We start from the raw sequence: 26,445 nt of genomic DNA, 5'->3' as shown, positions 1-26,445 counted from the left end.
TAGTGGTGATATAACCAAGTATGCATATACCTACACCCTACATTTATTCTTAGCAGCAACAACTGTTAATTAGAGATGTCCCGAATAGTTCGCAGGCGAATAGTTCCTGGCGAACATGGCTTGTTCGCGTTCGCCACGGACGGCGAACATATGCGATGTTCGGTCCGCCCCCTATTCATCATCATTGAGTAAACTTTGACCCTGTACCTCACAGTCAGCAGACACATTCCAGCCAATCAGCAGCAGACCCTCCATCCCAGACCCTCCCACCTCCTGGACAGCATCCATTTTAGATTAATTCGGAAGCTGCATTCTTTTTTTTTTATTATTATTTTTTTTTTTAGACAGAAGTGTGTTATATTTGAGCATGCTAGGCTGAACGTGCGTATATCATGGCTAGTTGCACTGAGGGTATGAGTATATAGCAGTACATTGTTGTGAAAGATAGCTGTCATGTTTAGGGTGTAGCTTGCACGTTATCAACTGTGTATTTATATCAGCAGCTCCACCACTAGTTATAAATCAAGTGTGATGAGACTAGTGAATAACATAATACATGAACGGTTAAGGTAAAGGCATGTAAGGAACTACGACAAACACTTTAGGAGGTGAAATAATGACATGTTTAAACGCTTGCTACTTTACGATTAGTTAATGTGCAGAGAGCAGTTCATGTGATCAAAGGCATGGTGTGGAGGCATGGTGGGACCTGCTTGGCAGGCTGCTGTTTACTGCTTGTGCTCATCCGATCCCTTCTGGGCGCCAGGTGCAGACCCTGATACCTGGAACAACAAAGGCAAGTCTCTGGCTAAGTGCCGGGTTCGCGGCTTGAGGTGGTGGAAGCTTGTTTTGTCGGGTGGTCGGATCTGTCCCGGTGGTGCTTCACGTCCGGTGCGGGATTGTGGTGGCTTAAGGTGGAGGCGAGTGCTTGACGTGAGGCAGGCTCTGCATTTCTGTTTGTGCCTCGGTCCCGTCTTCGACACCTTTTGCATTGGTGGATTTTAATGGGGACTGCTTCTCTTTCCACCACGCTGTGGTGGAGCTTGTTGGGGCTGTGGTGGAGCTTGTTGGGGCTTCCTGCTTGTTATTTGCTTCCAAAATTGATTAAATTGTCTGTCCAGCTTAGACTCAATATCCTGCCATGCTTTGCTGGTACCAGGAGGACACGCGGCTGCTGCCATTTTGGGAGAGTCGCAGATGAGTATGTCAGCCTGGGCGGCTGTGCTCTGTGCGTCCATTAGCTCCAGACAGCCTCTCAGGGGTGGACCGGGATAACCCCACCGGTCTGAGGGCGGGGGTAACGGAGCTCCTGCCAGGAAGTAGCTGCTCCTGGGCATCCCAGGATCGGGAGATCGGCCGCCTCTCGCGCCTGGTGAGCACCAGGCCACACTTGCCACGCGGAGGTAAGTAGGACTCTGTCGAGTTGCTGACCGCTATTAAGCATGTCGGGTCGGTCAGGTAGGAGCAACATTGCTGGGTCATCCCCTTCTGGGGTGAAATTCGCTTGTTGATAGCTGCTTAAAGTGAGATATTGTGGGAGCTTACACGAAGTGCATCTTTCCTCCATGACAGCTAGGCCCCGCCCCCCGGAAGCTGCATTCTTAGTTAGAGGAAAGACAGTGTAGCTGCTGCTGATTTAATAGGGAAATCGATAGCTAGGCTAGTGTATTCAGTGTCCACTACAGTCCTGAAGGACTCATCTGATCTCTGCTGTAAGGACAGCACCCCAAAAAGCCCTTTTTAGGGCTAGAACATCAGTCTGCTTTTTTTTTTTTCCTGTGTAATCTAATTGCAGTTGCCTGCCTGCCAGCGAGTGTGTGTGAGGCTCACAGCGTATACTGTGCCCACTTGCCCAGTGCCACCACTCATCTCTGGTGTCACAATAGCTTGCATTTAACAAAAAAAAAAACTTTTTTGACTGTAAATAATAGCAGTCAGTTTCCTTCACACGTTTGCATTTCAGGGCCTGCCAGGGCACAGTGTCACACCAGTGCAACTCATATCTGGTGTAACAGTAGTGTACATTTAAAAATGTTTTGACTGTAATAGATTAAATGGCAGTTAGTTGTCTGCAAGCGTGTGTGCCAGGCCTACAGCGTCTACTCTGCCAACTTCTGCCAGTGCACAGTGCCACTCATATCTGTTGTCACAGAAGCTTGCACGCATAGTACCACTAATCGGAAAAAAAAAATGACAGGCAGAGGCAGGCCACCCCACAGGGGCCGTCGTGGTGCTGTGATTCCCTTTGGCCCTAGAATAATGCCCAGTGTTCAGAGGTCACGTACCCTGAACTCGAAAAGTTCTGAAGACATAGTTGACTGGCTAACACAGGACACCCAATCTTCTACAGCTTCCGCTTGGAACCTTGACGCACCATCCTCCTCCAGCTTAGCTTCGGGCACCTCTCAAGTTACCACTCGCCCGCCTGCCGCCACCACCAACACTAGCACCACAGCTGCTTCACTTGATCTGTCAGAGGAGTTATTTACACATCAGTTGGAAGAAATGAGTGATGGGCAACCATTATTACCAGAGGATGTAGATAACAGGGATATGTCTCAGTTAGGCAGCATTATACACATGGACGTACGGTGTGATGATGATGATGGTGTACCCGCTGCTGCTTCCTTTGCTGAGTTGTCAGATACAAGTGAAGCGGTTGATGATGACGATGCGTCCGTGGATGTCACCTGGGTGCCCGCTAGAAGAGAAGAAGAACAGGGAAAGTTCAGATGGGGAGACAGAGAGGAGGAGGAGACGAGCAGGAAGCAGGGGGAGGTCGTCGCAAGGAGCTAGTGGCGCAGTCAGACAGCATGCATCGGCACCCGGGGTCAGCCAGACAGCACGCCAATCAATGCATGCTGTTGTCACCACCAGATTGCCGTCATTGCAGAGCTCAGCAGTGTGGCATTTTTTTTGTGTGTCTGCCTCTGACATCAGCGATGCCATTTGCAACCTGTGCCAAAAGAAACTGAGTCGTGGGAAGTCCAACACCCACCTGGGTACAACTGCTTTGCGAAGGCACATGATCGCACATCACAAACACCTATGGGATCAACACATGAGTACAAGCAGCACACAAACTCAAAGCCGCCATCCTCCTCCTGGTCCAGCATCTTCAGCCACGTCAACCACTGCTGTCCTCCTTGCCCCCTCTCAACCATCCGCCACTCCGTCTCTCGCCTTGAGCAGTTCCTGCTCATCTGCCCACAGTCAGGTGTCTGTCAAGGACATGTTTGAGCGTAAGAAGCCAATGTCACAAAGTCACCCCCTTGCCCAGCATCTGACAGCTGGCTTGTCTGAACTCTTAGCCCGCCAGCTTTTACCATACAAGCTGGTGGAGTCTGAGGTGTTCCAAAAATTTTTAGCTATTGGGACACCGCAGTGGAAGGTACCCGGCCGAAATTTCTTTGCACAAAAGGCAATCCCCAACCTGTACTCGATTGTGTAAAAGGAAGTAATGGCATGTCTGGCACACAGTGTTGGGGCAAGGGTCCATCTGACCACTTCAAAGCCTTCAATGACATCAGTGAGGACAAGAAACAGGACATGGCTAGCTTGGTATCCAACCTTGTGCAAATGGGGAGTTTGCGGTTGTGCAAATGGACTGTTTGCATTTTTTTGCGGTGCGTTAAACGGGGAGTTTGGTCTGTCACTGTGAAGCGGGCGTAACCATTACACTACCTGATCGATACAACATCATACCTGATGTTTTAAAGCACGTTATTCCAAACAATTTAGGAATGTTAGGTGATTTATGCCCTTTATGGATTAAAACCAGACTCTGCATCAACTATGTAATTTTCCATGGGAGTTTTGTCACAGATCCCCCTCCGGCATGCCACAGTCCAGGTGTTAGTCCCCTTGAAACAACTTTTCCATCACTATTGTGGCCAGAAAGAGTCCCTGTGGGTTTTAAAATTCGCCTGCCTATTGAAGTCTATGGCGGTTCGCCCGGTTTGCCCGTTCGCGAACATTTGCGGAAATTCGCGTTCGGCGTTCGCAAACGGAAAATTTTATGTTCGCGACATCTCTACCGTTAATATTTCCCTGCTCCTTTATTCTGAGAACATGTGATTCTGTGTCAATCTGATTCTGGAATATCCTAACAATTCAATGTATACAGAATCACATTACTCCTTTCATTACACTGTTTTGCTAAAACTGGCTTGTTTGAATTTTCTTGTTAAAGTTAAAGACGCTCATATACAGAACATTTTGCTGAATGCAAAGTACCGTCAATGAAACTAAAGTGTTCTGCTCTCTGTGTTATGTTTGATGCAAGATAAGCATGCCTATATAGCTGTACTGAGTATGGCTATATCTGTACCATGGAGTTTGTAAAATATGAGGGCCTGCTGCATTCTAAATGGTTATGTTTATAGAATGGTGCCTTCACTGTGAGTTTAATATTGTCCTCCAGCGAATCACAGTTAACTTGAACAGCTGGAGTGTTTATGGTCAATCATTGCATCTATAACCCAACTAATGCTGACTGTGACAAAGATCTAGGAATCGGAGCCAGGATTTTTACATTCCATTGATGTAGCTCCTTCACCTGTTGGTCATAATGACTGGCCCTGCATCGCTAATATATGCAGTATAACATACAGTAAGTAATTTACCAACTCTGTCCCTACAGTCAGTGGTGGGACTAACGAAGAGAGGGCCCTGGTGCAAGATGTTTTTTTGGACCCTCCCTTTCACAAGGGTGGCCAAAAGGTAGATCTACATCTGTCGTACAACTCCTACAATGGTTTGCCAGCTGGCGACCTACCACTTGGCCACCCTTGCAGGATTGCATTTAGCACTGAGTGATGTTTGTGTGTTGAATGTAAGTTTGTTTTTGAATGGGGTATGTGTGAGTGAATGTAGGGCTATGTTTGTATGTAGTGTTGGCTTTTAAATGTAGGCGAGGTGTAGAGGTGACACCGGGAAGACCCAAATTTGGTGGTAAACCATTAAAAAACAATTTAACCCCTGAGTTTGGTAAAAGGGTAGAGAGTTCCTCTAGTAAACTGATAGAGAGTCATTAACAAGACACAAATTATGCTGCAAATACCTCTTTTACACATACTGGTAGTGCTGTCTGATATACATTGAAAGGTTAGAAACAGGATGAGAAAGTAGCTGATCAGAAAACAAACTAAGGCAGATACTTTTTTTTATTCCTAATCAACTCTTTTGACTTTAAGCATAAAATTCACAAAGAAAAAAGGTGAGAAAATATTTCAGAAAATCCATGTTGGCGCATGTTTAAAGGGACACTACAACATCATAAAATGTGCATACCCCTGCACTAAGTAATCCTAAATTATTCCAACACCTCTGCTGCCTGCATTGTTTAGCTGACAGATTCAGTTTAAGAAAACTCGCCGGCCAGATGTTTTCGCTTTGTGTCCCCAACAGCTGTATGATCAGGTCAATCTGATGGATTTTGGTAGTTCCTGGTAACAATGGTTTATGCGCTAGAAGCTCTGCCAGGATACAGCCCACGGCCCTGCCAGAAAGGAGTGTTACTCACTGAAAAAACAGGTTTGGGATGGCGGTTAACATTCCCTGAGCAAACACTACTGGAATGCCAAAAATGCATTAGAGGGAAATTGAAAATCGCCCAAAAATATTCCCGATGACTAAAGCAGAGCGAAAGAAAGTGAAAATATTTCAGAATTGTGTCAGATTTTACCAATTTGTAAAAAAAAAGTAGAACTGTCATGTATATGTTTTTTTGTAAGCTGGCTGATTGCGCAAAAATCTCCATGGCAGGAATCTCAAAATCTGCTCCCCCCTCAACGTTTAACTTTGATGGCCTACAGCTCCCACAATTCTTTGAATGCAGTAGAGATTGCCAGAGAATCATATAAACTGTAATTCAGTCACATCTGGGGCGAGAGTTTGAGATGTCTGCTCTAAGACCGTCCTTCTTTAAAGGGACTCTCATATGACAGGTTAGAATAAGGAGCAGACAGAAACAACACTAGAGAAATAAAACAGTACTGACATGTGCATAGATTATGTCTTATATTCAATTCTACAACTTCACAAAATGTGAGACAGGTGAAATTTCACGTTTATCCCCATTACTGCAATGACTTACCAGAGAGTTACTACTTTAGGAGTCATCTGCTCCCTGTGCCTTTCCAAAATACTATGTGGGCAGTGGGCATTCACCATCCTTTTCTTTGTCCATTCTCACATTCTTCAAGGCTGCAATTTCATTGTTTATGGTATCTCTGGCACAATCTGAAATCAGAACGTTGGCTTGGCATTAATTGCATGAATTCATTGTGTATCATCTTGTTTTTAAACCTTCAAAATTAAGAGTGGCAGGAGAAAAAAAATAAAAAAGAATTCATATATATCAGAACTAAAAAAAAGGTTTAAGTGGAATTGCATTCTGAATTTAAAATGTTAGGTAGGTAATATAACATTAACACAGCGGTGGAACTAAAGTCAAGAGGGTCCTGGTGCAATAATTTTTTTTGGCCCCTCTATCACAAGGATGGTCAAAAGGTAGATGCCCATCTATTGTACAACTCCCACAATGCTTTGCTGGCTGGGGAGCTACCATTTAGCCATCATTGCAGGGTTGTGTTTAGCATGTTTTTGTATGGAAAATGTGTGTGTGAATGTAGGTATGCACTTGTGTGTAGTGTTTTGTGTTTTTCTGTACTGTTGCTATTTGAAAGCAGTGGTTTACATGTGTATAGTGGTTTGCCTTTGAATGTAGGAGTGTGTTTGTATGTAGTGTTGACATTTGAATACAAAGTTTTATTTGTGTGTAGTGTTGGCATTTGCATGCTAAGATGTATGCACAGATACACACACTAACACCCATGAAAATACACAGACACACACTAACACACATTCAGATACACAGACAGACAGACACACACACACACACACACATAGATACACACACTGACACACATAAGAATACCCAGATACACAGAATGACACACATTCAGATACACAGAATGGCACTCATACAGATACAAACACTGACACACATGCAGATACACAGATAGATACACAGACAGACACACTGATACATGTACAGACACACATATAGATACACAGATACACACATTAACACACAGATACACACACTAACACAGAGACACATGGATACACACAAACAAACACACATGCAAAATGTACATTTTTTAAGACACTCTCCTGTTTCCTACCTTTTGGATGCAGGAGGGTGGCTTCCATGGGGTCCAGTCAGCTGACTGAGGCTATTGGTAGTTAGAGAATTCCCCACTCTGCCACTCTGCAAACCTCCTCTCTGCCTGCTCCTTCTGTGTAAGTCTGTGATAGATAGGAGTAAGTACTAGGCTTTCACTTCCTCATAGAACTGCCGTCATTAAACCGGACCCCTGAAGACACATTACCATTGGGTGGTCCTAAGTGCATGTGCCACCCAATGGGGTAATAGTTCCGCAGCTGCTTACAGAGCATTCAGACCCATATGGAAACTATAGTTCTCACAACAGAAGCCATCAGTTCAACATATGCTTAGCATCCTTAATTGCTAAAATATACTGCACCCATATCCCACACAAATGCATACAGCATTATTTTTCATGAATACATATAGTCACAATAAGAACCTCCAGAATTGCTGCAGATGAGAAGCAAAGGCTCTCAACACAGACAATGAACAATATGTATCTGTAGTGTATGGTAATGCAATACATAAATTAATACTTGTAATACTATTGTGCCTTCTGAAATTCTTAAGGATTGCATAAGAAATAATAAAAAGAGTTTTAAAAGAAATGTGAACAATTTAATAGTATGAAAATCCATCTAAGGCGTGTTAATGTCAAAGTAACTTAAGCATATAATAATCATATCAAGAGTAAATAAACTTCACAGAGTTTAGACCACACTTATAGAGATATCTTACAAAGTGGATTAAATAATAGTCCAATTATTCATCAAATGGTCTTGGTTCTGTAGTGACTTTAAAACTCATCAATAGGTACATCAAAAAATGCACAATGAGAGAAAAATAAAAATAGTGTAATATATCCGGAGAAATGTATGACATGAAGCTCAATTCACAAATGCGCACTCACATGTGAAGGAACTTCAAACAAACTCTAGTGATAATGGCATGTGTCAATATAAGTCTCAATTGTGGATATATGTCACAATTGGGTGTCTACGATGATTCCAGTTAATATGCAAAAAGAAAAGGATAGCAACTCTAATGGTGCAATATAATACATATTTATAAATAGTGTGCAAATGGAAATAAGAAACAGACTCACATGTGTGGCGATTTCATTTGAAGCTTACATTAACAAAGCATATGGTGGTAGAATCCCCACCCTTGGATAAAGGTATCTACAGAGGATATGCAACAGATACATATAGAGAAACCAATAGTGCGCACTTGTAATTAATAGAGAACGGTGTTCAAAAAGGTAAGAAATAAACTCACAAATGTGGAGCTTTTGCCTAAAGCTCACAGTAACAAGCATATGGCGGTACAATACCTGGCCAGAGATATATAGAGGTTTCAGCACTTCAAGCAAAGTAGGTCGGTATATAAAAGAGAGAAAACAATGTATAGTGTACAATGTAGCATAGAATAAAATAAAACAAAAGGAATTATACTTACAATTTGTAGAGCATAAAAAAACACTCACTTTAAAATAGTGGACGGAATAATCCCTACCAAAGATGGGATGACCCAGTAGTGGTGCTTCACAGAAATGGCCAGGAACAAAAAGGGAATAAAAAAGTACAGTAAAAAAATGGATAGTAAAAGCCATTTAATTACGCAGAAGTTAAAAACAATAGAATAGATCCATGAGATATGCCATTTACAAAGGCTTTCTCAAATGAAAGAACTTTATCCCAGAATTGTTGTGTATACATAACACAACAATTCTGGGGCAAAGTGCGACAAAAAACTAAAATGGTTTACAATGGAAACCAATAGAATCTTCCAAACATTCCTGCTGCTTGTTTTTGCTTTTGAGCTTTGCCCCAGAACTAATCTTTATAAATAATTATCCCAACCATGTTCATTGGAGTGTCTAGGCAGATAGAAAGAACTACATTTTGCCACCCTGGTGCATGATAAATACACTCTAGCACTAAAGAGAAAAACAAAAGAGACACATTGATGGTTAAAAAATCTCTTGGCACCAGACAGCAGAAGTAATATATAGCAAGATGGTATCAGTGGACTGGCCTGGCCTCATGCTTCCATCGCTAGTAAACTAGATTTATAGAGATTGTTCATTATTCTTCACTCATGCAAATGAGCACCGGGAAAGGGAGAAAGAACGAGGGGTTGACAGAGAATGGTTTCGTAGCTTAAAGAGGCCATGATTGGAAACCATTGCGCAACCACAAGATATTGAGGACGCTTTGTACACAGATATGGTATATGTCAGACTCAGCTACCAACGGGGGGAAGTCGATTATACCTCTGTATTACTATTGAAGAAAGTATTTCACGTAGCAGTAAATTCATCGGCTGACTTGGTTTTCTGGACTGGAAATGTCGGCATCCAATGAAGGTGGATAGTTAGACTAATTAACAAATCTAATGACCTTCCTCTTTAACATTGTGATATACTTGTGCTGTACACACCTAATTAGCTTTGCCAAACTGTTTTTATTTTTACATTACGATTCTCAACAAGATCTTTTGACAAAGATAATGCTATTAATGTACATGTTCCGCACGTAATCTTCACTCTTGCCTAATAAGAGTAAAAATTAAATCCGAAATGAAAATGAATGTTAAATAAATATGTTAAAATACATATGTATTCTTCTTACAAATAAGTCACAGAATGCAAAAAAAAAAACATCATGAGTTGACCAAATCTAAGCAGTTATTTGGGTTGATTTCTGCTACTTGGCTTACAGTCTTTATTATTTTGCCCACATAGTTATGTCAAAAATGGTTCGTGGTACAAAGTAATAAAATATTATACATATAATTTATATATAAATCTTATATCGATGAAGTCAAAAAACAAACAAAAGAGTAAACCAAAAAAACAAAAAACAGTATCGATGTAGTCAAAAAATAAACAAAAGAATAAACCAAAAAAACAAAAAACAGTATTTCTTTAGCATGCAACCAGTTAAACACATAATAGAATACTCGAAAAGTGGTTAGTCTAGCCCCCATGATGACGAGGTGGTAGTGGGACCTACGCCGCGGGTTGCTGCGATTATTATTAATAGTAAATTTGGCCCACACTCATTTTGCGTAGCACCATGTTTGTGCACTGGATGAAGGGCTAATTTGGATCCTATTGCGAAGTTAACCTCTTTCTCCTCTCCCCGTGTATTTTACACATTGGGGGATAGCATGCTCTGTGATAAATGAGGATTGAATACAGCACATAATCTTTTCATAGCGTGGTGAACAGGGCAAGGCAGGAATCTTTTCTTTCGAGTCTCTGAAAGAAGCCGTAGGGGGCAATCGTAACAGAAATTCTTTCACTTCATTTAAAACGAAGCTGGCAGCTTTACTGTATTCACCAGTAGACACAAGTGGCAAAGATATGATATAATTCCTCGGTCAGCAAAAGTGACAAGCCTGAAAACTTCACAAAATTTCTTCCACGAGAAATAACAACAACAAAAATTAAATAAAAATAATTACTCCCCTGCAAGCAGGCGCTCAATGTCATGGCTGTTACTTCACAAACATTATCACAGCGACTACAAAATAAATTGTAGATTTTAGAGTTAATGGCCACACCTACTTTAGATATAACCATTGAGTGATTCTGTATCACGTGATCACTTACCGGTGTAAGAAGTGAATATAAGAAGAGTTTTTTGGGGGTTTTTAGATTTTTTTCAGACATTTTTTTTTTTAGAGTAAGGCATCGAGGACAGATCTTAAATGTATGCTCTTCCTAAATGGTTAGCATTTTATTTCTCTCTATAAACTGACTTAAATAGTTTTTTTTTTGTTTATTTTGCAAAAATATTTAACAATAATTGAGCTGAATTTGCATAATTGCCAGTCATTTGTGTGATGTATTTGTTATCTCAGTCGATTTTCTCACTCTTATGATATGTTGTGTATATTAAATGAGGACAGTGTTCTATCACATGCAGTTGATAAGACATATAAATTGATAGTAGGTATTCAAAGTACATATAGATTGTCACCATTTATTTAACACAGAAAAAAAAAGAGAGACACAAGCACAAAGCAAAGAGGGATGGTGAGTATATACATTTGTTTCACTACAGAGGCAATGAAAAACCAGTACAGTCAAAACGGACATCTATCTAGAAGTATTCCCAAAACCCCTTCTGTCAGTCCTTGTTGAACAAGCCAAGCAAGACGGGGGGAGAGTATGGTAACTAAAGGATTGCTATTATTACCAGCATTTATAGAGCGCCAACATATTCCGCATCACGGTGAAGATGGTACTGCTCAAAGGAGCTTACAATCTATTAGGATTTTAAGGCCAGTAGACTGCAGGACAACACTTTTCGTGTACTGTCCATCAATACATGAAAGTAATGTGTGTCCAGTTAATTCTCAGCAGCTGATCTGAGAACCATAGGACATTGTTTGTAGAATGTACAGAATAGGCTCACAACAGGATGCTTTGGACAGTATGCATATAGAATACTTTGGACAGTATGACCGAGGCAGTGCTAGAACGTACTGTACAGTGTTTAAAATTATCTATAAAAGATTTAAAAAAATAAATAAAAAATTCTGCTAGAACACATTCTGACATACAAGGATGATGGTGTAAGAACATTAAACACACAATATGAAGCAAAAGTATTTCATGGTGAACATTGAGCACCTGGTGGGAGCTCATGCAATCTTTCACATGGAGAGTATCATGAAAATGCCATGCTGAAAATGGGTTAACTTAAAAGGTAACTCAGTATTTTTAATGTTATGTTTATCGGACTCCCATAATTAGCATACACGAGTTTGTGAGGTGCGAAAAATCTGAAATCGACATCTATTTATCCTGCAACTGTGTGCCTTCGTCTTGTCCCGCTGTCAACCATTGTTAGAAGCTTTGTCCTTTGCACCTGACAGTCAGCATAGAGAAATCTACAGAGAAGAGGAGCAATGCATCAATGTTTAATTTGCAATGTGTGCCTTGGCTGTGCCTAAACTGAACTGGATTGTGAGAGTAAAAAACAGGTTGCCAGAGAATCCTCAGAATGGAACACAGCTCAAATAACTTGCTCTTAGCTCATCTAGGGGCATTACTAAGAGAACTTCAACCGTTCCATATCAGACTGATCACACCCAAAAATGTGGTCCAGATTCTTTTGCACAAGAGATGCAGCAACCCCAGGCAATCATTTCAGCCTTGTTAGGCCTCATCAGAAAGGTATAGCTGACACCCCTCTAGACACAGTGAGAAAGGGGTTCATGTCTAGATGACCCTTTTAACTTAAGAAGAGCAAAAAAGAGGTTGCAAGAGGATACTGAGAACGGACAACAGCTCAAATAGCTTTGTTGGGTCCCGCTCAGTTGTCAAGTACTGGATTGTGATGTAATTTTATTAATCTTTACTGCATATTTAATAGAAAATGAAGTATCACATAAAAAAGGTAAGCACGGGTTATAGGTGATTTTTCATCTTGGATCCAATGGTGGGATTTTCCAAAAAGTTTTAGTTCCCCTTTATTTTCCTGCAAATTATAATTTTGTGTAACAAATCTGAGCAAATTCTTATTATATATTTGAAATATCTAAACATAATAATAAAAAAATACTAACATGATATGATATAAATTACAATCGTATTTCAAAACATAATAAATAGCATTGCATAGTTAATATCGGTGTGAGCATTCTACTTTACCACGTACATTACATCTCTCTCTCTCTCACTCACATCTCGGTCTAGAGGTTTTTTTTTAGTCTACAAAGAATTATCTATATTCCATTTAGCTTGAGACCATTATATGACACACTGCAATAATCTCCATATCATTTTCTAATAGAGATTATGTATGAGTCAAAGAACGGTAGTGTGTGGTTGTACCGCAGATAAGTGCATAAAAAAGTCAATTTGCTGCCTTTTGTACATCTCTAAAGTCAACCTCACTGTCCTAATTTAGCAAATGCTAAAAATAAATTAAATAAGAAACAGGATTATCCCCCATAAAAAGCCTTAATAAAAGCCTGTATCGGAATTTATTAACAACACATTGAAGTCCATGTTTAGCGGAGGTTATAAAACAATCTGTTTGAGTTCTGAATTACACAAACAGTTTAGAAGTGTAGGGGTTTAGTAGCCTTGATCCAAAGTCAATCTCAGCCTCTTTAGTATCAAAATAATGAGCAGTCCTTTAACTGAAGGGTTTAACTGACATTTGAGGCTGAAATGAAAAGCAAAGTCCTCCTAAAGTATCCTAAAGTATTATAAGACTGAAATTGTATTGATTTTCATCTTATCAGCACAAATTAATTATTCTGTATGCTGACATGCCAGGCAGTTGAACGCGGCTGTTTGAAGATATTTCAGGAATCCTGTCTGAATCACTACAGATGTAGAGAATGTGTATAGCTTAGCAGGTATATGGCTGTGTATACATTTTAATTATTACATTTAAAAAAAAAAAACAGTTTTAGTTTGTGTATGACATTTTTCATCAGCTATGTTTTTGGTCTTTTTTTTTCTCTTAAATATTTTTTATTTTGTTGCTATAGAATGTTTAATGTCCCCGAGTTCTGTGCATGCAATGGCCCATTGTATGATTTGTTTTAACATTTTCAGTGCATAGAGGCATCCACCAATATATCATTAGAATTATTGTAATGATGCTGACTACCAACAATCTGGAGTATTCTAAGACAAAGGATTACCCCCTGCTGAACTTCCCAGTGTCAGTTAATAACCCCAACAAATGTATTTATTATTTTAAATAGTGTACTTAAAAGAACAAGCCATGTACCATAACTACTACAGCCTGCTGTAGTGGTTATCATGACAGGAGGTTACTGACCCTCTCCCAGTGTAAGTATTCAAACTGTTTAAGTATAGTTTGACAACTTAACTGGAATGTCCTGGACACCACTCTCCTTCTTTTCTGAAGGCCAGAAGCTCCTTGGAGGAGAAGCCACTGAAGGTCAGCTCAGTGGATGTGGGCATCGACTGAGCGCCCTCAGCGAGGTGTAGCTCAGTGCAGTGAGCTTCTGGGCAGCAGAGACTCCAAGCAAATTGTCAAACTGCTCTTAAAAGGTTTGACTACTTACAGTGAGAGAGCATCCAGTGGGCTCTAGTTGTTTGGAATGTTCATTTTAATATTTTTTCAGTACCCTTAAGTCCAGACTACAGATGGTCCTTTGTTCCAGTCCTTACTCATTATCTGCTCCTTTGTTATCATTTTACTATTATGCTCTCTGGAAGACTTTTTGACCACAAGTCCTCGATGAAGTCCAGACCCTCAAAACTGTTGTTATAGATTCCATTTTATCATTTATCAGTACAGTTTGGACAGTTTGTGTTGCTAATCACTATTGCAGAGGTCTGTCATTTCCACCAGCCTCTTAGAATAAAAATTGCTTGTACATGTGGGCATATCCTGCTTATTAACTCATTTAAAAAAAAAAAAATAATATATATATATCTATATATATATATATATATAAATACAAAAAGAGAAGTCCTGCGCTTAAGCTGCAAGGACTACAACACACATCAGCCCCAATATATAGTAAAAACCAAAGAAAAGAAAATGTTACTTGCGCTTTTTCCTTAATCCCTATGTATATTTAGACAAATGGAGGTCATTTAGTTGCTCCAATGGCCATTGGAGGGATGCCCGCCTGCCAACGTCAAGGCAGACCCCCCCTAAGCGGGTCCTAACACTGACCCTTCAGCCTGCTTCCTTGAGCTTCTGGCAAAGATATCTCTAATGAGACAGAAAGGGGTATTTTTTATATACACCCCTTTACTTATTAACCCTTAATAGGGAACACATGGGATGGGTAGCAGCATTGTAACCAGGCTGTGTGATACAAAGTAAATACAAATACAAAAAGAGAAGTCCTGCGCTTAAGCTGCAAGGACTACAACACACATCAGCCCCAATATATAGTAAAAACCAAAGAAAAGAAAATGTTACTTGCGCTTTTTCCTTAATCCCTATGTATATTTAGACAAATGGAGGTCATTTAGTTGCTCCAATGGCCATTGGAGGGATGCCCGCCTGCCAACGTCAAGGCAGACCCCCCCTAAGCGGGTCCTAACACTGACCCTTCAGCCTGCTTCCTTGAGCTTCTGGCAAAGATATCTCTAATGAGACAGAAAGGGGTATTTTTTATATACACCCCTTTACTTATTAACCCTTAATAGGGAACACATGGGATGGGTAGCAGCATTGTAACCAGGCTGTGTGATACAAAGTAAATACAAATACAAAAAGAGAAGTCCTGCGCTTAAGCTGCAAGGACTACAACACACATCAGCCCCAATATATAGTAAAAACCAAAGAAAAGAAAATGTTACTTGCGCTTTTTCCTTAATCCCTATGTATATTTAGACAAATGGAGGTCATTTAGTTGCTCCAATGGCCATTGGAGGGATGCCCGCCTGCCAACGTCAAGGCAGACCCCCCCTAAGCGGGTCCTAACACTGACCCTTCAGCCTGCTTCCTTGAGCTTCTGGCAAAGATATCTCTAATGAGACAGAAAGGGGTATTTTTTATATACACCCCTTTACTTATTAACCCTTAATAGGGAACACATGGGATGGGTAGCAGCATTGTAACCAGGCTGTGTGATACAAAGTAAATACAAATACAAAAAGAGAAGTCCTGCGCTTAAGCTGCAAGGACTACAACACACATCAGCCCCAATATATAGTAAAAACCAAAGAAAAGAAAATGTTACTTGCGCTTTTTCCTTAATCCCTATGTATATTTAGACAAATGGAGGTCATTTAGTTGCTCCAATGGCCATTGGAGGGATGCCCGCCTGCCAACGTCAAGGCAGACCCCCCCTAAGCGGGTCCTAACACTGACCCTTCAGCCTGCTTCCTTGAGCTTCTGGCAAAGATATCTCTAATGAGACAGAAAGGGGTATTTTTTATATACACCCCTTTACTTATTAACCCTTAATAGGGAACACATGGGATGGGTAGCAGCATTGTAACCAGGCTGTGTGATACAAAGTAAATACAAATACAAAAAGAGAAGTCCTGCGCTTAAGCTGCAAGGACTACAACACACATCAGCCCCAATATATAGTAAAAACCAAAGAAAAGAAAATGTTACTTGCGCTTTTTCCTTAATCCCTATGTATATTTAGACAAATGGAGGTCATTTAGTTGCTCCAATGGCCATTGGAGGGATGCCCGCCTGCCAACGTCAAGGCAGACCCCCCCTAAGCGGGTCCTAACACTGACCCTTCAGCCTGCTTCCTTGAGCTTCTGGCAAAGATATCTCTAATGAGACAGAAAGGGGTATTTTTTATATACACCCCTTTACTTATTAACCCTTAATAGGGAACACATGGGATGGGTAGCAGCATTGTAACCAGGCTGTGTGATACAAAGTAAATACAAATACAAAAAGAGAAGTCCTGCGCTTAAGCTGCAAGGACTACAACACACATCAGCCCCAATATATAGTAAAAACCAAAGAAAAGAAAATGTTACTTGCGCTTTTTCCTTAATCCCTATGTATATTTAGACAAATGGAGGTCATTTAGTTGCTCCAATGGCCATTGGAGGGATGCCCGCCTGCCAACGTCAAGGCAGACCCCCCCTAAGCGGGTCCTAACACTGACCCTTCAGCCTGCTTCCTTGAGCTTCTGGCAAAGATATCTCTAATGAGACAGAAAGGGGTATTTTTTATATACACCCCTTTACTTATTAACCCTTAATAGGGAACACATGGGATGGGTAGCAGCATTGTAACCAGGCTGTGTGATACAAAGTAAATACAAATACAAAAAGAGAAGTCCTGCGCTTAAGCTGCAAGGACTACAACACACATCAGCCCCAATATATAGTAAAAACCAAAGAAAAGAAAATGTTACTTGCGCTTTTTCCTTAATCCCTATGTATATTTAGACAAATGGAGGTCATTTAGTTGCTCCAATGGCCATTGGAGGGATGCCCGCCTGCCAACGTCAAGGCAGACCCCCCCTAAGCGGGTCCTAACACTGACCCTTCAGCCTGCTTCCTTGAGCTTCTGGCAAAGATATCTCTAATGAGACAGAAAGGGGTATTTTTTAAGGGGTATTTTTTTTTTTAAGCGCAGGACTTCTCTTTTTGTATTTGTATTTACTTTGTATCACACAGCCTGGTTACAATGCTGCTACCCATCCCATGTGTTCCCTATTAAGGGTTAATAAGTAAAGGGGTGTATATAAAAAATACCCCTTTCTGTCTCATTAGAGATATCTTTGCCAGAAGCTCAAGGAAGCAGGCTGAAGGGTCAGTGTTAGGACCCGCTTAGGGGGGGTCTGCCTTGACGTTGGCAGGCGGGCATTCCCTCCAATGGCCATTGGAGCAACTAAATGACCTCCATTTGTCTAAATATACATAGGGATTAAGGAAAAAGCGCAAGTAACATATATATATATATATATTCAAGAAAGTAGAGAGCACTTACGAGACTTTAGACAATGTTTTCCAAAATTCCAAAAATTGTTGCTTTATTTGCAAGTAGTGATAGTCGACGTTTCAGTCTCTAAAGACTTTTATCAAGACAAAATACAAATCAATTGTGATTCAATGTAAACCTGACACAAACAAAGCTGATTGGATGATGAGGTTCGTCACTAATGACATTAAGTGAACTCAGATTGTGCATTTTCCAAAAAAAATTATTAACCCTATCTGAGTGCTTGCTAGTGCAAGAGTATTAAACAACATAAAAAAATAACCTAACAGAAAAAATATGTACAAATATTTACAAGATTCCACTATATCTATAAGAATTATACTTAATAGAAGACTTCAAAGAAACCTCATATAATTATTTTAGAAAAAAATTGACTTTTAAAGCTCATACTTGTCATATATGCAACACAATGTAACAAATATATTATCACGTTCTTCTATTGATATGGCTGTTTATCAAACTACATTAGCCAAAACTCACAACATTATCTTATAAATTCAAGAGATATAATCCATCCATGGAGTATAAAAAATTCCCTAACAAGCAAAACATCAACGCCTGTCTTAAAAGCAATACAAAGATTTTTTTTCATTGAGTCCAAATGGAGATATTGTTCCCAACGTATGGATCCAAAATTCTTCACGTCTTAATAATAACAGATCTCTGTTGCCTCCTCTGGGGAGAGTTGGTATATGATCAATTCACATAACTCGTAGCATTGAGAGATTATGTCCAGCCTCTAAAAAGTGTCTCGAAACTGGTGTACTTGCTACTCCACTTAATAGTGCTGCTCGAATTGTGGATCTATGTCCCCACAATCTTTCTCATAAATCATTTGAAGTTAGCCTCCGCCAATCGATGCTTCCGAGTGCTCACCGAGTACTCCAAGCACTCCACCAGACACCATAACCACCGTAAACCCAGCACCCAAAAGTACCCCCACAAAGGTCATATTCTCTGATAGCACCAATCTGGGGACCAACATATCCAAAAATCCCCCAGATCGGTTCAGTGGTTCGGGATTTCCATGAAAGTCATAATTTTGACCGACCGTGCACATCATCCTATGCCCAAAACAGTTCCAGGGAAACAGGGCTAACGGTCAGTCTCTCTTTCTGGAGTACAGAAGTACATAAATCATATGAACCAAGCCTTTTAAAGTGCATTGGGCAAGGTATATTTCAGGTACCATAGTCCTGAGGCAGGAGACTGGCAAGCAGGCCCCTCCAAGAGCCAGTGATAAGGTTCAGTTCGTCACAGATAGATAGACAGACAGATATATAGACAGATATATAGATAGATACATAGATAGATATATAGCAGGCAAACAAGGCAGCTTCCCCGGGCCCAGTTGCTCTTGGGGAGTCGCAGAGCAGCTGCCCAGTGGGCCTCGCGATTTGCACAGCCCCCATGTCTGTGTGTGTCTGTGTGTATGTCAGTATGCATGTGTGTGTGTGTCAGTGTGTCTGTGTGTGTTTGTATGTCAGTATTTCTGTTAGTATATGTCTGTGTGTGTGTCAGTACATCTGTCAGTGTGTCAGTATGTCTATGTCTGAATGTGTGTCAATATGTCTGCCAGTATATATTTGTGTGTCAGTGCACGTGTGTGTCAGTATGTCTGTGTTTGCCAGTATGTATCTGCGAATGTGTCAATATGTATGTCTGTGTGTGTGTGTCAGTATGTCTGTCAGTGTATATGGCTGTGTAAGTGTGTTTCAAATCTCTCTACTTTAGTTCCCCCACTGCATTGGGGTGAAAAGTGTGATTGGGGGTTGGGAGGGGTTGGGAGGGGAAGGGCCCTGGGGGTCCAAGAAATGCTTTGTCCAGGGTCCTATTTATATTATAGATGGGATAGAAAGATAGATGGATAGATAGATAGATAGATAGATAGATAGATAGTTAGATAGATAGATAGGTAGATAGGTAGATAGATAGATAGATAGATAGATAGATAGATAGATAGATAGATAGATAGATAGATAGATAGATAGATAGATAGATAGATAGATAGATAGATAGATAGATAGATAGATAGATAGATAGATAGATAGATAGACAGATATATAGGTAGATATATAGATAGATAGATAGATAGATAGATAGTTAGATAGATATATAGATAGATAGATAGATAGATAGATAGATAGATAGATAGATAGATAGATAGATAGATAGATAGATAGACAGATATATAGGTAGATATATAGATAGATATATAGATAGATAGATAGATAGATAGATATATAGATGTGCAAGGAATTAACTTTTACAAAGTATTTACAATTTTAATTTGCTTTATATGGATTGAAATATAGATTGGTTTTCCGCTAAGATCTTTTTTACGTTTTATAACATTTCTTCAGAGGTCTGCCTCTGGGGAGAACTAAGATCTGTACCGGTTAAATTACATGTGATGTTCAGATGCCTGTTGAAACTCTTAATTACAGAGCCTGTCCACTGCTCGGGAGCGAGTGAGTGGGCGCAGTGTTTCTTATAAACGTCTTCCCAGTATTCTCTATGTTAACGTTATCATAGAATATTGTACTATTCTGTATTTGTCTATATATTGTGTTCAAATTCTAACAATTTATTGAAAATGTAAAATGTACCCATATTTTTATATATCTTCAACTTAATATTTTTGGGAACGCTTTTCAAATGATCGCAATCTGTTAGAAAAACTTTTACAATTATTTATTCACACTAGCCACCAATAAAGTCTATGGGAATTTTTTTGTTGTTAAATCAGATTGTACTTACTTAAAAAAAAATGCATCCAAAAATATTACATTGAGGCCTTAGTGAATCCGTATAGGTTTTTTGTTATTGCCGCAGATAAACCATTTGCATAATTGTGGTTTGTTGAAGCACATAGTGGTTTGATCTATTTCAGAGATGCAGTGGATTTTTAATCTTAATACCATGCAACCGCATGGACTCAATGATGATTTTGAATTGTGCCACTTTTTATAATTAATTTAATATATATTTTTTTTTACATTTTCTACTATTTTTGCCCTGTATTAATTATTATATATATTTATTTATTTTAATAATTTTTTATCCATAACAGTGGCTCATTCAATCATCTTGGGTCAAGATCTATTTGTATTCTAATAATGGGTGGATTAGCACTTATATTGGTATGGTCTGGCTTGTATAAGAGCCTATGGACATTAATTATGTCCTCAATTGCTTATTTCTGCACATCACCATTTTATGCTATTTATATATGTTTTTATAAGAGTTTATTAATAGGAACAATGTCTATACTAATTATTTTATATGTTGTTATATCTGCTTGTTTGCTCTGATAATGAGCATATGGCTTTAGGAACTACTCACTGTAAGGATTAAGTGATGCCAGGACTTTGCCCATAACTAAAATGGAGACATGAACATCAATATAACGAATAAAGACATTAATGCCATAACCATCCGCCATATTGATGAAGGATAATGAAGCACTATGGACTATGGAGGCAATATATGAAGAAATATCTGCTTGCTGTATCCAGTGGGATCGGATCAAGAAGGCTATAGAGGTGTATACACACTTTTCAGGTTCCCGGAAGTGACGTCACGCGCACGCGTGTGCGTGCGTGATGACGTCACGTACACGGGATAGATTATTGGCACATTGAAGCTACACACCCCTCTTCCACAGGAGCACTCGTGATTGGCTGTATCACGATCTCCTGCAACCAATCAGTGTTCAGACAGGGATATATATGTATGAAAGAGCAGGAAGTATATTACCAATTGAAAAAGCCGAACAGAATCGGCGAAACGCGTTTTGGACTTTGGACTCACCACCACTGTGTATGTATTGTAACTTATTTTATAGAAGTTTTTTACTAATAGAATAAATATAAATTTTATTGAATCTACACATTGGTGGACCATTTATCCTGCTCAAAGAAGGGTAGAGTCACCCCAGAACTGGACTCATCTACTCACACACTTAGAGCCAAGTGATAGGCTCTTTTTAAGGTGAGAAGCCATCTATATGTGTTTGCACTATACCTCACCTGATTAAGGATTTCCGCACCAGGGCAATTTTCCCTGTCTCCCCCCCTACCTCTTTGTTTTACATGTTTCTGAGGAACATCTTACACGTGGACCTAGGAGGTGTGTGCCACCTTAAGTGCACAACGGCGCAAGTGATTAGAGCCAATCCACAATAGGCTCTAGACCACGTGAGTGCTTCCATTTGGAATATATATTTCCACTTTAATTTAACAGTGTTGCACTATATACTTTTCCCTTTTTTTTATACAGCCATTTGCACACTATTATATCCCCAACAATTTGGGAGTAAGTAATCTACTTTTCAGCGCTACACACCTTCACTAATTTGGCACTTGTCTGTTAAATAGTGTTTTTCTTGTATTTGATGTAATAGGAATAGAGAGTTCCTATTTTTGTGTGAAAGCTGCTATAACTGAGAGCACTTTAATTTTTACTATTTTAAGCGCCTTATAACACAGAACACTTTGTATATTTATGATCTATTTCACTGTGTGGTTTGCAGGTTACCAATAAACCCTTATTTGTTGATTTTTTATTAATGTATTTTAAAAAATTTCAAATATAAAGGACGATAATATGAAATAACAACGAGAGGACTTCATTAAAATAAACATTCTACAGAAACTAGTAAAAGGCAGAAATACAAATGGGATTGCATGGTAAGGAGTCACAAGTCTATGACCCAACCCAAAACCCCTTTAGGAAACAGAAAGGATCGCATAAATCGAAATTGCTATGGTAACATTGTATACGTATCCCCGATGTTCCAAAGAGACCTAACAGTGAGATACAGTGGCTAGGGGGAAAGGATGTGAGAAAAGAAAAGAAAAAAAAAAGGAAAGGAAAGCAAAGTGGTTAACATTGTGTCAGTGAGTAAAATAATTTCTATAATTTACCTTTTTTTTAAGCTCAATGAAAGTGACTGCACTAGATCTTAAATAGCATTTTTTTTATACCTTTTTATTTTTTTGTAACACTAAAATGTTCTAATAAATATACATGAATGAGTAAAGGAACCAGATTAAAACCACTGCCAGACAGCTATTTGGACAAATTATACATAGCCACGAGAAAACGACTAAAATATTAAATGACAGGGGTTTGTCATCACTGTCCCATTTTTCTCACGAATCACTAGAAAACAACTAAAAATGATCCTAAGCAGCCAAAAATTAGAGTTTACAAAATAGATAAAGGATATTTATCCCATGTATTTTGGAAGAGATGCTGCTTTCTCATTAACAAAGTGCACTTACTGCCATGATGAATTGGTTAATAAAGCCAAGTATTTTCAATTACTAAACACTCTTCTCGTAAATATCATCAAAATGCTCAATAAGATAATAATCTATTGTACCAAATGGTGTCAACCGCAATCATTGAACAGCCATCAGAATCTAACCTGTGAGTTTAATCTACACAAGTCAAAAATACATTCTGCCAGAAGATATGAATCGACAAAACCGCCCAGACTGGTCATCATGAAAGTTTAGACTGGTTTTACCAATTCGTTTTTTTAGGAAAGCTGTATGCAAACCAGAAGCATTATTTAAAGGAATACTCAAGCACCAAAACAACTCTAGCTTAAAGGGTTACTCCAAGCCCCATGACCATTTTAGTGATTTGAAGTGGTCATGGTGACTGTAGTCTGTATGTGAAGTGTTTTGCTATGAAGTGTTGCCCATACAGAGGTTAACCCCCTATGCTGCTGGAGGTGTAACTCCACCAATGGCAGCATCATCGGGGTGTCACCAGCTTGGAATTAGAGTTACGGGCTGGCTATTGTCAACTCTCAGCAACTTTTATTGCACAGAATGTCAGTCATTGGTTAAAGGGCAGTTAGCTGTAAACATGTGCAATTTGTTTGATTCCAAATGTACATTCGGACGAATTTAGTGAAATTTGGATGCTTACGAATGTCCAAAGTTTGAATTGCCGAATTGCCAAATATGCGAATTGACAAAGTGGCGAATTTCCGAAGAGCTGAACCGAACCAAATTGCAGAAGTTCCAAATTACCGAAGTTCCAAATTGCCGAAGTCCTGAATTGCCGAAGTTCCTAATTGCCGAAGTTCCAAAGTGCTTCGGATTTCTGAAAAGTGGCAAAACAAGTCGTTTGGGTTAGGGGTTAGGGTTAAGATTAGGGGTTAGGGTTAGGGGTTAGGGTACGAATTGCCGAAGTTCCAAATTGCCAAAGTTCTGAATTGCCGAAGATCTTAATTTGCGAAGTTCCGAATTGCCAAGGTGCCGAACCGAATGCCATTGGTCCGAATTGCCGAAGCAGACAATTTTTTTTACTTACCTGAATTTCCGAACCGAATTCAATTTTTTGCCAATGCACATCCCTAGTTAGCTGGCACTCTCAACCAATAAATGGTGAGTCTACAGCTTACAGCTTCTGTGGATCTGCAATTGGACCACCAGGGAGCATTGGAGCCAGGTTAGAGAGTTAAGTTTTTTAAAGTTTGTAATTCATTTATCAGCATTAAACTTAATAAAGCTGTTGAAAGCTGTTTAAAGCTGTTCACTAGACCACTACTCCCAGAAAGCATTACTTTGCTTCCTGAATCCATGTATAATGTGTTATTGAACACTGCATGTTAAGAGGGACTGAGTAAAAGGGAAGTGCATACTGTAACCATTTTGGAATTGGGGAGGTGGGTTAGAGGAGACAGAGTAAAGGTGTAGAATGCTGCAAATGATGTATTATTATTTTTTGGAGGGGGGGGGGGGGATTACAAAGTTATAGAAAATTGGGCATGCCCAAAAAAACATAGATAAATAGTTGGGTAAAAAGCTGTAAAATTGATAAACATTGTGTTGGTGTGGACAATGTGAAGTACCCCTATAACCGTTAGACGTTTATTCACAAATAACTGAATTTAGTGGACATTGAAAATCGATTTTAAAAAATTTAGCAAAAATAGCTAAACTGTAATGGAGCATGAGATTATTTCCAAAGCAGCACTTTTTGATGAAATTTGCAGTTGGCTTTACTATTCACTACAATTCTGTGTTTTGTGAGTAATCCCCACATTCTAAAAATGACTTAACCTACCGTCTAGGCCTCATATACCAGCAGGTTCTTCAATGCATACAGAGAGTGTATATTGAGAATATTCTATCTATTATCTATCTCAGGGATAGGCAACTTTCGGCACTCCAAATTTTGAGGACTACATCTCCCTTAATGGTCTGACAGCCATAATACTAGCAAAGCATCATGGGAGATATAGTCTAAAACATCTGGAGTGCCGAAGCTTGCCTACCCCTGCTCTAGGCCATATGGATGTAACTCAGGCATGGAGTATGCTTGCTACATTGATGAATATTTCAACAGTAAACAATATTTTCTTGAATACATTGGTCGATGATAAAGTGTTGGCCGAAATGTCCTCTCGACATTTGCATTCAGTGTGGATTCTCTCTGCCTTTTGCGTTGCTGCGAACTCAGGCGTGCTTGCCAGAATTCGATTGCACAATAAATTGTTCTGGAAAGCACTTAGCCAGTTTAGTAATTATCATCACGGTCTCTATTAGAAACTTAATCTGCATACATCAAAATACAATGCATGTTTATACAATAAAGCACGCTTGAATTAGGGACATTGTGTTTTGTTCTCCGTTAACAGCATTAAGTGATTATTTCCAAGTGCTTAAATAAAATGTTAATAACAACAAAATAACTTCATCATGTAGTAAGTTGTGAATAAGTAGTCACAATATGGAAATAATAACTTTTTGCCAGTTTTATAGCGGCCACACACCAGTTCTTCTAATAATCCATATATTTTGTTAACCTGGAATGAACCCAGAACATACACAGCTTTTCTGTCAGACCTATTGAGTGACACACACATACGCACAGCCACACAGGTACATGCACACACGTACACACACTTACATATTTTCATTTAAAATTAGGTTACAGAATATTGCAAACAGCACCTATAGTGAGTGATCAGGAACACAGTACTGCTTTACATAATCCAGTAAAATATTGGATATATAGCTCTGAGATCCAACTATAGAAACAACGAAAACATAAAAAAACTATTTAGAGGGTGTGAAAAATTTGCTAAGGTCAAAATATATAAAAATACAAAGGGCACTGTTTTTGAAAAAAATGTGGCAAAAGTTATATCTTTAAGCATTATTTGCTATCAACTTGCCATCTTCCATCAGCCACCACTTGCTACAGCTGACGGGAATCGGCAACTTCTCATGGAATGAAAGATATATGTTCATGGAATATGATTGTGCATGCGTAAAATGATCTATGCACCATCCTGCAGTTTTGCAGGATCTTCCGTAGACCTCTGCTTTGTACTCCTGCTCATATGGCAAAAAGTTAATTCAACAGACATTGGCGGAGTTGACTTTGAAAACCATAGAATGGTAATTATAGTGTCTCGGGTCCATGGGATCCAGACTAATTTCTGCTCCACCAGGACATCCCAGCTATAATTAATTGTCAGAAATTGGTCTAGATGAATATTCTTGTTCTTGGGTAGAACATTGGCTTAAGGATAGAGTACAACGAGTTGTCATTAATGGTAAATTTTCAGGCTGGACAAAAGTGGTAAGTGGTGTCCCTCAGGGTTCTGTTTTGGGATCGCTTCCATTTAACATATTTATAAATGATCTTGAAATAGGCATTGGAAGCCATGTATCAGTGTTTGCAGATGACACAAAACTTTGTAAAGTAATAAAAAGTGAGCAGAATATAGCTTTGCTGCAGAGGGATTTGGATAGATTGGCGGACTGGGCACTTAAATGGCAGATGAACTTTAAC

This window comes from Pelobates fuscus, chromosome 12 (genome assembly GCF_036172605.1).
Source record: "Pelobates fuscus isolate aPelFus1 chromosome 12, aPelFus1.pri, whole genome shotgun sequence".
Lineage (NCBI taxonomy): Eukaryota > Metazoa > Chordata > Amphibia > Anura > Pelobatidae > Pelobates > Pelobates fuscus.
This window is presented reverse-complemented; position numbering follows the sequence as displayed.